Source organism: Heterodontus francisci, unplaced genomic scaffold (genome assembly GCF_036365525.1).
Source record: "Heterodontus francisci isolate sHetFra1 unplaced genomic scaffold, sHetFra1.hap1 HAP1_SCAFFOLD_53, whole genome shotgun sequence".
In the NCBI taxonomy this organism is placed as follows: domain Eukaryota; kingdom Metazoa; phylum Chordata; class Chondrichthyes; order Heterodontiformes; family Heterodontidae; genus Heterodontus; species Heterodontus francisci.
This window is the reverse complement of record NW_027141851.1, coordinates 10,236,300-10,249,206: the sequence shown is the minus strand read 5'-3', so window position 1 is coordinate 10,249,206 and position 12,907 is coordinate 10,236,300.

The following is a 12,907-nucleotide window of genomic DNA, read 5'->3' as shown; positions in this document are numbered from 1 at the left end:
CAGACACACACTTATACCAAGTAACAATGACATACATTGACACCCAGTAACACAGACACATACAGGCACAGTGGCGCAGCGGTTAGCACTGCAGCCTCACAGCTCCAGGGACCCGGGTTCGGTTCTGGGTACTGCCTGAAAGGAGTTTGCAAGTTCTCCCTGTGTCTGCGTGGTTTTCCTCCGGGTGCTCCTGTTACCTCCCACATGCCAAAGACTTGCAGGTTGATTGGTTAATTGGCCATTATAAATTGCCCCTAGTTTAGGTCGGTGGCAGGGAAATATATAGGGACAGGTGGGGATGTGATAGGAATACGGGATTAGTGCAGGATTAGGATAAATGGGTGGTTGATGGTCGGCACAGACTCGGTGGTCCGATGGGCCTGTTTCAGTGCTGCATCTCGAAACTAAACTAAATACGGACACCTAGTGTCACAGACACACACTGACACCCAGTCACACAGAGAAACACTGACACCCAGTAAAAAAGACATACACTGACACCAAGTCACAAAGACATACACTGATGCCCAGTAACACAGACACACACTGACACCAAGTAACAAAGACATACACTTACACCAAGTAACAAAGACACACACTTACCCCTAGTAACACAGACATACACTGACACCAAGTAACAAAGACAGACAATTACACCAAGTAACAAAGACATACATTTACACCAAGTATTTTGACATGCACTGACACCAAGTAACAAAGACATACACCGACACCAAGTAACAAAGACAGACAATTATACCCAGTAACAAAGACATACACTTACACCAAGTAACACAGACATACACTGACACCAAGTAGCAAAGACATACACTGATACCCAGTAACATAGGCACACACTGGGGGGGTAGGGCACATTGGCGCAGTTGTTAGCACCGCAGCCTCACAGCTCCAGGGACCCGGGTTCGTATCTGGGTACTGCCTGTGCGGAGTTTGCAATTTCTCCCTGTGTCTGCGTGGGTTTCCTCTCGGTGCTGCGGTTTCCTCCCACATGCCAAAGACTTGCAGGTTGATTGGTTAATTGGCCATCATAAATTGCCCCTTGTATAGGTAGGTTGTAGGGAAATATATAGGGATAGGTCGGGATGTGATAGGAATACGGGATTAGTGTAGGATTAGTATAAATGTGTTGTTGATCGTCGGCACAGACTCGGTGGGACGAAGGGCCGGTTTAAGTGCCGTATCTCTAAACTAAACTAAATACTGACACCTAGTGTCACAGACACACACTGACACCCAGTAACACAAACAAACACACACTGACACCCAGTAACACAGACACGCACTGACACCCAGTAAAAAAGAAATACACTGACACCAAATCACAAAGACATACACTGATGCCCAGTAACAAAGACACACACTTACACCAAGTAACACAGACATACACTGACACCAAGTAACAAGGACAGACAATTACACCAAGTAACAAAGTCATACACCTACACCAAGTATTTTGACATCCACTGACACCAAGTAACAAAGACATACACTGATACCCAGTAACGCAAAGAAACACACACTGACACACAGTAACACAGACACACACTGACACCCAGTAAAAAAGACATACACTGACACCAAGTCACAAAGACATACACTGATACCAAGTCACAAAGACATACACTGATGCCCAGTAGCAAAGACACACACTTACACCAAGTAACACAGACATACACTGACACCAAGTAACAAAGACAGACAATTACACCAAGTAACAAAGACATACACTTACACCAAGTATTTTGACATACACTGACACCAAGTAACAAAGACATACACTGATACCCAGTAACGCAGAAACACACTTACACCCAGTAAAAAAGACATACAATGACACCAAATCACAAAGACAGACACTGATACCGAGTCACAAAGACATAGACTGATGCCCAGTAACACAGACACACACTGACACCAAGTAACAAAGACATACACTGACACCAAGTCACAAAGACATACACTGATACAAAGTCACAAAGACATACACTGACACCAAGTAACACAGACACACACTGACACCCAGTAAAAAAGACACACAATGACACCAAGTAACAAAGCCATACACTGACACCAAGTAACAAAGACAGACACTTACACCAAGTAACAAAGACACACACTTACACCAAGTAACACAGACATACACAACACCAAGTAACAAAGACAGACAATTACACCAAGTAACAAAGACATACACTGATACGCAGTAACACAGACACACAATTACACCAAGTAACACAGACATACAATGACACCAAGTAACAAAGACATGCACTGATACCCAGTAACAAAGACATACACTGACACCCAGTAACACAGACACACAAGGACACCAAGTATCAAAGACACACACTTACAACAAGTAACACAGACACACACTGACACCCAGTAACACAGACATACACTGACATCAAGTAACAAAGACATACACTGATACCCAGTAACGCAGGCACACACTGACACCCTGTAAAAAATACATACACTGATACCAAGTCACAAAGACATACACTGATGCCCAGTAACAAAGACACACACTTACACCAAGTAACAAAGACATACACTGACACCAAGTATTTTGACATACACTGACACCAAGGAACAAAGGCATACACTGATACCCAGTAACGCAGACACAGACTTACACCCAGTAACACAGACACACACTGACACCAAGTCATAAAGACATACACTGACACCAAGTAACAAAGACATGCAATTACACCAAGTAACAAAGACACACACTTACACCAAGTAACACAGACCTAAACTGACACCAAGTAACAAAGACATACAATTACAACAAGTAACAAAGACATACACTGACACCAAATATTTTGACATACACTGACACCAAGTCACAAAGACCTACACTGATACCAAGTCACAAACACATACACTGATGCCCAGGAACAAAGACACCCACTTACACCAAGTAACAAAGACATACACTGACACCAAGTATTTTGACATACACTGACACCAAGTAACAAAGACATACACTGATACCCAGTAACGCAGACACAGACTTACACCCAGTAACACAGACACACACTGACACCAAGTAACACAGACATAAACTGACACCAAGTAACAAAGACATACACTGACTCCCAGTAACACAGACACACACGGACATCAAGTAACAAAGACATACACTCACACCAAGTAACACAGACACACACTGACACCCAGTAACACAGACACACATTTACACCAAGTAACACAGACAGACACTGACACCAAGTAACAAAGACATACACTGATACCCAGTAACACAGGCACACACTGGGGGGCACATTGGCGCAATGGTTAGCACCGCAGCCTCACAGCTCCAGGGACCCGGGTTCGATTATGGGTACTGCCTGTGCGGAGTTTGCAAGTTCTCCCTGTGTCTGCGTGGGTTTCCTCCCGGTGCTCCGGTTTCCTCCCACATGCCAAAGACTTGCAGGTTGATAGGTTAATAGGCCATCATAAATTGCCCCTAGTATAGGTAGGTGGCAGGGAAATATATAGGGATATTTGGGGATGTGATTGGAATACGGGATTAGTGTAGGATTAGTATAAATGGGTTGTTGATGGTCGGCACAGTCTCGGTGGACCGAAGGGCCTGTTTAGGTGCTGTTTCTCGAAACTAAACTAAATACTGACACCTAGTGTCACAGACACACACTGACACCCAGTAACACAGAGAAACACTGATACACAGTAACAAAGACATGCACTGACACCAAGTAACACAGACACACACTGACACCCAGTAAAAAAGACATACACTGACACCAAGTCACAAAGACATACACTGATACCAAGTAACAAAGACATACACTGATACCCAGTAACACAGACAAACACTTGCACCAAGAAACACAGACATTGATTGACACCAAGTAACAAAGACATGCACTGATACCCAGTACCACAGACACACACTTACACCAAGTAAAAATGATAGACAATGATACCCAGGAACAGAGACACACACTTACACCAAGTAAGAAAGACATACACTGACACACAGTAACAAAGACATACTCTGACACCCATGTAACACAGACAGACACGGACACCAAGTAACAAAGACACACACTGACACCCAGTAACACAAACAAACACACTGACACCAAGTGACACAGACATACACTGACACCAAGTAACAAAGACATACACTGATACCCAGTAACACAGGCACACACTGCGGGGGGCGGGGGGGCGGGGGGGAAGGTTGCACATTGACACAGTGGTTAGCACCGCAGCCTCACAGCTCCAGGGACCCGGGTTCGATTCTGGGTACTGCCTGTGCGGTGTTTGCAAGTTCTCCCTGTGTGTGCGTGGGTTTCCTCCCGGTGCTCCGGTTTCCTCCCACATGCCAAATACTTGCAGGTTGATAGGTTAATTGGCCGTCATAAATTGTCCCAAGTATAGGTAGGTGGTAGGGAAATATATGGTGATAGGTGGGGATGTGATAGGAATACGGGAGTAGTGTAGGATTAGTATAAATGGGTTGTTGATGGTCGGCACAGACTCGGTGGGCCGAAGGGCCTGTTTTAGTGCTGGATCCATAAGTTAAACTAAATACTGACACCTAGTGTCACAGACAAACACTGACACCCAGTCACACAACCAAACACACACTGACACCCAGTAACACTGAGAAACACTGATACACAGTAACAAAGACATACACTGATACCAAGTAACACAGACACACACTGACACCCAGTAAAAAAGACAGACACTGACACCAAGTCACAAAGACAAACACCGATACCAAGTCACAAAGACATACACTGATGCCCAGTAACAAAGACACACACTTGCACCAAGTAACACAGACATACATTGACACCAAGTATCAAAGACATACACCGACACCAAGTATTTTGACATACACTGACACCAAGTAACAAAGACATACACTGATACCCAGTAACGGAGACACACACTTACACCCAGTAGCACAGACACACACTGACACCAAGTAACAAAGACATACACTGACACCAAGTAACAAAGACATACACTTACACAAGTAACAAAGACGCACGCTGATACCCAGTAACGCAGACACAGACTTACACCCATTAAAAAAGACATACACTGAAACCAAGTCACAAAGACATGCACTGATACCCAGTAACACAGACACACACGGACACCAAGTAACAAAGACATACACTTACACCAAGTAACACAGACACTCACTGACACCCAGTAACACAGACACACATTTGCACCAAGTAACACAGACATACACTGACACCAAGCAACAAAGACATGCACTGATACCCAGTAACACAGGCACACACTGGGGGGCACATTGGCGCAATGGTGAGCACCGCAGCCTCACAGCTCCAGGGACCCGGGTTCGATTATGGGTACTGTCTGTGCTGAGTTTGCAAGTTCTCCCTGTGTCTGCGTGGGTTTCCTCCCAGGGCTCCGGTTTCCTCCCACATGCCAAAGACTTGCAGGTTGATAGGTTAATTGGCCATCATAAATTGGCCCTAGTATAGGTAGGTGGTAGGGAAATATATAGGGATAGGTGGGGATGTGATAGGAATACGGGATTAGCGTACGATTAGTATAAATGGGCTGTTGATGGTCGGCACAGTCTCGGTGGACCGAAGGGCCTGTTTCAATGCTGTTTCTCTAAACTTAACTAAATACTGACACCTCGTGTCACAGACACACACTGACAACCAGGAACACAAACAAACACACACTGACACCCAGTTACACAGAGAAACACTGACGCACAGGAACAAAGACATACACTGACACCAAGTCACAAAGACATACACTGATACCAAGTCACAAAGACATACACTGATACCCAGAAACACAGACAAACACTTACACCAAGAAACACAGACATACATTGACACCAAGTAACAAAGACATGCACTGATACCCAGTAACACAGACACACACTTACACCAAGTAAAAAAGACAGACAATGATACCCAGGAACACAGACACACACTTACACCAAGTAACAAAGACATACACTGACACACAGTAACAAAGACATACTCTGACACCCAGTAATACAGACAGACACGGACACCAAGTAACAAAGACACACACTTACACCAAGTAACACAGACACACACTGACACCCAGTAACACAAACAAAGACACTGACACCAAGTGACACAGACATACACTGACACCAAGTAACAAAGACATACACTGATACCCAGGAACACAGGCACACACTGCGGGAGGGCGGGGGTGCACATTGACGCAGTTGTTCGCACCGCAGCCTCACAGCTCCAGGGACCCGGGTTCGATTCTGGGTACTGCGTGTGCGGTGTTAGCAAGTTCTCCCTGTGTCTGCGTGGGTTTCCTCCCGGTGCTCCGGTTTCCTCCCACATGCCAAATACTTGCAGGTTGATAGGTTAATTGGCCATCATAAATTGCCCCTAGTATAGGTAGGTGGTAGGGAAATATATAGTGATAGGTGGGGATGGGATAGGAATACGGGAGTAGTGTAGGATTAGTATAAATGGGTTGTTGATGGTCGGCACAGACTCGGTGGGCCGAAGGGCCTGTTTTAGCGCTGGATCCATAAATTAAACTAAATACTGACACCTAGTGTCACAGACAAACACTGACACCCAGTAACACAACCAAACACACACTGACACCCAGTAACACTGAGAAACACTGATACACAGTAACAAAGACATACACTGACACCAAGTAACACAGACACATACTGACACCCAGTAAAAAAGACATACACTGACACCAAATCACAAAGACAAACACCGATACCAAGTCACAAAGACATACACTGATGCCCAGGAACAAAGACACACACTTGCACCAAGTAACACAGACATACATTGACACCAAGTAACAAAGACAGACAACTACACCAAGTAACAAATACATACACCGACACCAAGTATTTTGACATACACTGACACCAAGTAACAAAGACATACACTGATACCCAGTAACGGAGACACACACTTACACCCAGTAACACAGACACACACTGACACCAAGTAACAAAGACATACACTGACACCAAGTAACAAAGACATACACTTCCACAAGTAACAAAGACGCACGCTGATACCCAGTAACGCAGACACAGACTTACACCCATTAAAAAAGACATACACTGAAACCAAGTCACAAAGACATGCACTGATACCCAGTAACACAGACACACACGGACACCAAGTAACAAAGACATACACTTACACCAGGTAACACAGACACTCACTGACGCCCAGTAACACAGACACACATTTGCACCAAGTAACACAGACATACACTGACACCAAGCAACAAAGACATGCACTGATATCCAGTAACACAGGCACACACTGGGGGGCACATTGGCGCAATGGTTAGCACCGCAGCCTCACAGCTCCAGGGACCCGGGTTCGATTATGGGTACTGCCTGTGCTGAGTTTGCAAGTTCTCCCTGTGTCTGCGTGGGTTTCCTCCCAGTGCTCCGGTTTCCTCCCACATGCCAAAGACTTGCAGGTTGATAGGTTAATTGGCCATCATAAATTGGCCCTAGTATAGGTAGGTGGTAGGGAAATATATAGGGATAGCTGGGGATGTGATAGGAATACGGGATGAGCGTAGGATTAGTATAAATGGGTTGTTGATGGTCGGCACAGTCTCGGTGGACCGAAGGGCCTGTTTCAGTGCTGTTTCTCTAAACTTAACTAAATACTGACACCTACTGTCACAGACACACACTGACACCCAGTAACACAAAGAAACACACACTGACACCCAGTAACACAGAGAAACACTGATACACAGGAACAAAGACATGCACTGACACCAAGTAACACAGACACACACTGACACCCTGTAAAAAAGACATACACTGACACCAAGTCACAAAGACATACACTGATACCAAGTCACAAAGACATACACTGATGCCCAGTAACAAAGACACACACTTACACCAAGTAACACAGACATACACTGACACCAAGTAACAAAGACAGACAATAACACCAAGTAACAAAGACATACACTGACACCAAGTATTTTGACGTACACTGACATCAAGTAAAAAAGACATACACTGATACCCAGTAACGCAGACACACACTTACACCCAGTAACACAGACACACACTGACACCAAGTCACAAAGACATACACTTACACCAAGGAACAAAGACACATACTTACACCAAGTAACACAGACCTACACTGACACCAAGTAACAAAGACATACAATTACACCAAGTAACAAAGACATACATTTACACCAAGTATTTTGACATACACTGACACCAAGTAACAAAGACATGCACTGATACCCAGTAACACAGACACACACTTACACCAAGTAACACAGACATACACTGACACCAAGTAACAAAGACATGCACTGATACCCAGTAACACAGACATACACTTACACCAAGTAAAAAACACAGACACTGATACCCAGTAACACAGACACACACTTGCACCAAGTAACAAAGACATACACTGACACCCAATAACAAAGACATACATTGACCCCCAGTAACACAGACACACACGGACACCCAGTAAAAAAGACATACACTGACACCAAGTCACAAAGACATACACTGATACCAAGTCACAAAGACAAACACTGATGCCCAGGAACACAGACACACACTGACACCAAGTAACAAAGTCATGCACTGATACCCATAACACAGACACACAATTACACCAAGTAACAAAGACATACATTTAAACCAAATATTTTGACATACACTGACACCAAGTAACACAGACACACACTTACACCAAATAACACAGACATACACTGACACCAAGTAACAAAGTCATGCACTGATACCCAGTAACACAGCCACACACTTACACCAAGTAAAAAAGACAGACACTGATACCCAGTACCACAGACACACACTTACAGCAAGTAACAAAGACATACACTGACACCCAGTAACAAAGACATACACTGACACCCAGGAAGACAGACACACACGGACACCAAGTAACTAAGACACACACTTACACCAAGTAACACACACACACACTGACACCCAGTAACACAAACAAACACACTGACACCAAATTACACAGACATACACAGACACCAAGTAACAAAGACATACACTGATACCAAGTAACAAAGACATACACTGACACCAAGTAACACAGACACACACTGACACAAAGTAACAAAGACATACACTTACACCAAGTAACAAAGACAGACAATTACACCAAGTAACAAAGACATGCACTTACATCAAGTATTTTGACATACACTGACACCAAGTAAAAAGACATACACTGATACCCAGAAACTCAGACATACACTTACAGCAAGTAAAAAAGACAGACACTGATACGCATTAACACAGACACACACTTACACCAAGTAACAAAGACACACACTGACACCCAGTAACAAACACATACTCTGACACCCAGTAACACAGACACACACGGACACCAAGTAACAAAGACACACTCTTGCACCAAGTAACACAGACACACACTGACACCCAGTAACACAGACACACACTTGCAACAAGTAACACAGACATACACTGATACCCAGTAACGCAGACACACACTTACACCCTGTAACACAGACACACACTGACACCAATTACCAAAACATACACTGACACCAAGTAACAAAGACATACACTTACACCAAGTAACAAAGACACACACTGATACCCAGTAACGCAGACAAACACTTACACCCAATAAAAAAGACATACACTGAAACCAAGTCACAAAGACATACACTGATACCAAGTCACAAAGACATACACTGATACCCAGTAACACAGACACACACTTACACCAAGTAGCAAAGACATACACTGACACCCAGTAACACAGACACACACGGACACCAAGTAACAAAGACATACAATTACATCAAGTTACACAGACACACACTGACACCCAGTAACACAGACAACCACATTGACACCAAGTAACACAGACATACACTGACACCAAGTAACAAAGACATACACTGATACCAAGTCACAAAGGCATACACTTACACCAAGTACAAAAGACACACATTTACACCAAGTAACACAGACATACACTGACTCCAAGTAACAAAGACAGACAATTACACCAAGTAACAGATCATACACTTACACCAAGTATTTTGACATCCGCTGACACCAAGTAACAAAGACATACACTGATACCCAGTAACACAGCACACACTGCGGGGGGTGGGGCACATTGGCGCATTGGTTCGCACCGCAGCCTCACAGCTGCAGGGACCCGGGTTCGATTCTGGGTACTGCCTGTGCGGAATTTGCAATTTCTCCCTGTGTCTGCGTGGGTATCCTCCCGGTGCTCCGGTTTCGTCCCACATGCCAAAGACTTGCAGGTTGATTGGTTAATTGGCCATCATAAATTGCCCCTAGTATAGGTAGGTGGTCGCGGAATATATAGGGATAGGTGGGGATGTGATAGGAATACGGGATTTGTGTAGGATTAGTATAAATGGGTTGTTGATGGCCGTCACAGACTCGGTTGGCCGAAGGGCCTGTTTATGTGCTGGATCTCTAAACTAAACTAAATACTGACACCTAGTGCCACAGACACACACTGACACCCAGTAAAAAAGACATACACTGACACCAAGTCACAAAGACATGCACTGATACCAAGTCACAAAGACGTACACTGATACCCAATCGCGCAGACACTCACTAACACCCAGTAAAAAAGACATATACTGACACCAAGCTACAAAGACATACACTGATACCAAGTCACAAAGACATACACTGATGCCCAGTAACACAGACACACACTGACACCAAGTAACAAAGACATACACTGACACCACGTAACAAAGACATACACTTACACCAAGTAACAAAGACAAACACTTACACCAAGTAACACAGACTTTCACTGACACCAAGTAACAAAGACAGACAATTACACCAAGTAACAAAGACATACACTTACACCAAGTATTTTGACATACACTGACACCAAGTAACAAAGACATACACTGATACCAAGTCACAAAGGCATACACTGATGCCCAGTAACAAAGACAAACAATTACACCAAGTAACACAGACATACACTGATACCAAGTAACAAAATCATACACTTACACCAAGTAACAAAGACACACACTTACACCAAGTAACACAGACCTACACTGACACCAAGTAACAAAGACATACAATTACACCAAGTAACAAAGACATACACTTACACCAAGTATTTTGACATACACTGACACCAAGTAACAAAGACATGCACTGATACCCAGTAACACAGACACACACTAACACCAAGTAACACAGACATACACTGACTCCAAGTAACAAAAACATGCACTGATACCCAGTAACACAGACACACACTTACACCAAGTAAAAAAGACAGACACTGATATCCAGTAACACAGACACACACTTGCACCTAGTAACAAAGACAGACTCTGACACCCAGTAACAAAGACATACATTGACACCCAGTAACACAGACACACACGGACACCCAGGAAAAAAGACATACACTGACACCAAGTCACAAAGACATACACTGATACCAAGTCACAAAGACATACACTGATACCAAGTCACAAAGACATACACTGATGCCCAGGAACACAGACACACACTGACACCAAGTAACAAAGACATACACTGACACCAAGTAACAAAGACATACACTTACACCAAGTAACTAAGACACGAACTTACACCAAGTAACACAGACATACACTGACATCAAGTAACAAAGACAGACAATTACACCAAGTAACAAAGACATACATTTAAACCAAATATTTTGACATACACTGACACCAAGTAACACAGACACACACTTACACCAAGTAACAAAGTCATACACTGATACCCAGTAACGCAGACACACACTTACACCCTGTAACACAGACACACACTGACACCAATTACCAAAACATACACTGACACCAAGTAACAAAGACATACACTTACACCAAGTAACAAAGACACACACTGATACCCAGTAACGCAGACACACACTTGCACCCAGTAAAAAAGATATACACTGAAACCAAGTCACAAAGACATACACTGATACCAAGTCACAAAGACATACACTGATGCCCAGTAACACAGACACACACTGACACCAAGTAACAAAGACATACACTGACACCAAGTAACAAAGACGTACACTTAAGCCAAGAAACAAAGACACACACTTACACCAAGTAACAAAGACATACACTGATACCCAGTAGCACAGGCACACACTGGCGGGGGGCGGGGGGGGGGGGGGTGGGGGGTGGGGCGGGGGCACATTGGCGCAGTGGTTAGCACCGCAGCCTCAGAGCTCCAGGGACCCGGGTTCGATTCTGGGTACTGCCTGTGCGGAGTTTGCAAGTTCTCCCTGTGCCTTCGTGGGTTTCATCCCGGTGCTCCGGTTTCCTCCCACATGCCAAAGACTTGCAGGTTGATAGGTTAATTGGCCATCATAAATTGCCCCTAGTATAGGTAGGTGGTCGGGAAATATATAGGGATAGGTGGGGATGTGATAGGAATACGGGATTAGTGTAGGATTAGTGTAAATGGGTGGTTGATGGTCGGCACATACTCGGTGGGCCGAAGGGCCTGTTTAAGTGCTGTATCTCGAAACTAAACTAAATGCTGACACCTAGTGTCACAGACACACACTGACACCCAGTACCACAAACAAACACACACTGACACCCAGTAACACAGAGAAACACTGATACACCGGAACAAAGACATACACTGACACCAAGTAACACAGACACACACTGACACCCTGTAAAAAAGACATACACTGACACCAAGTCACAAAGACATACACTGATACCAAGTCACAAAGACATACACTGATGCCCAGTAACAAAGACACACACTTACACCAAGTAA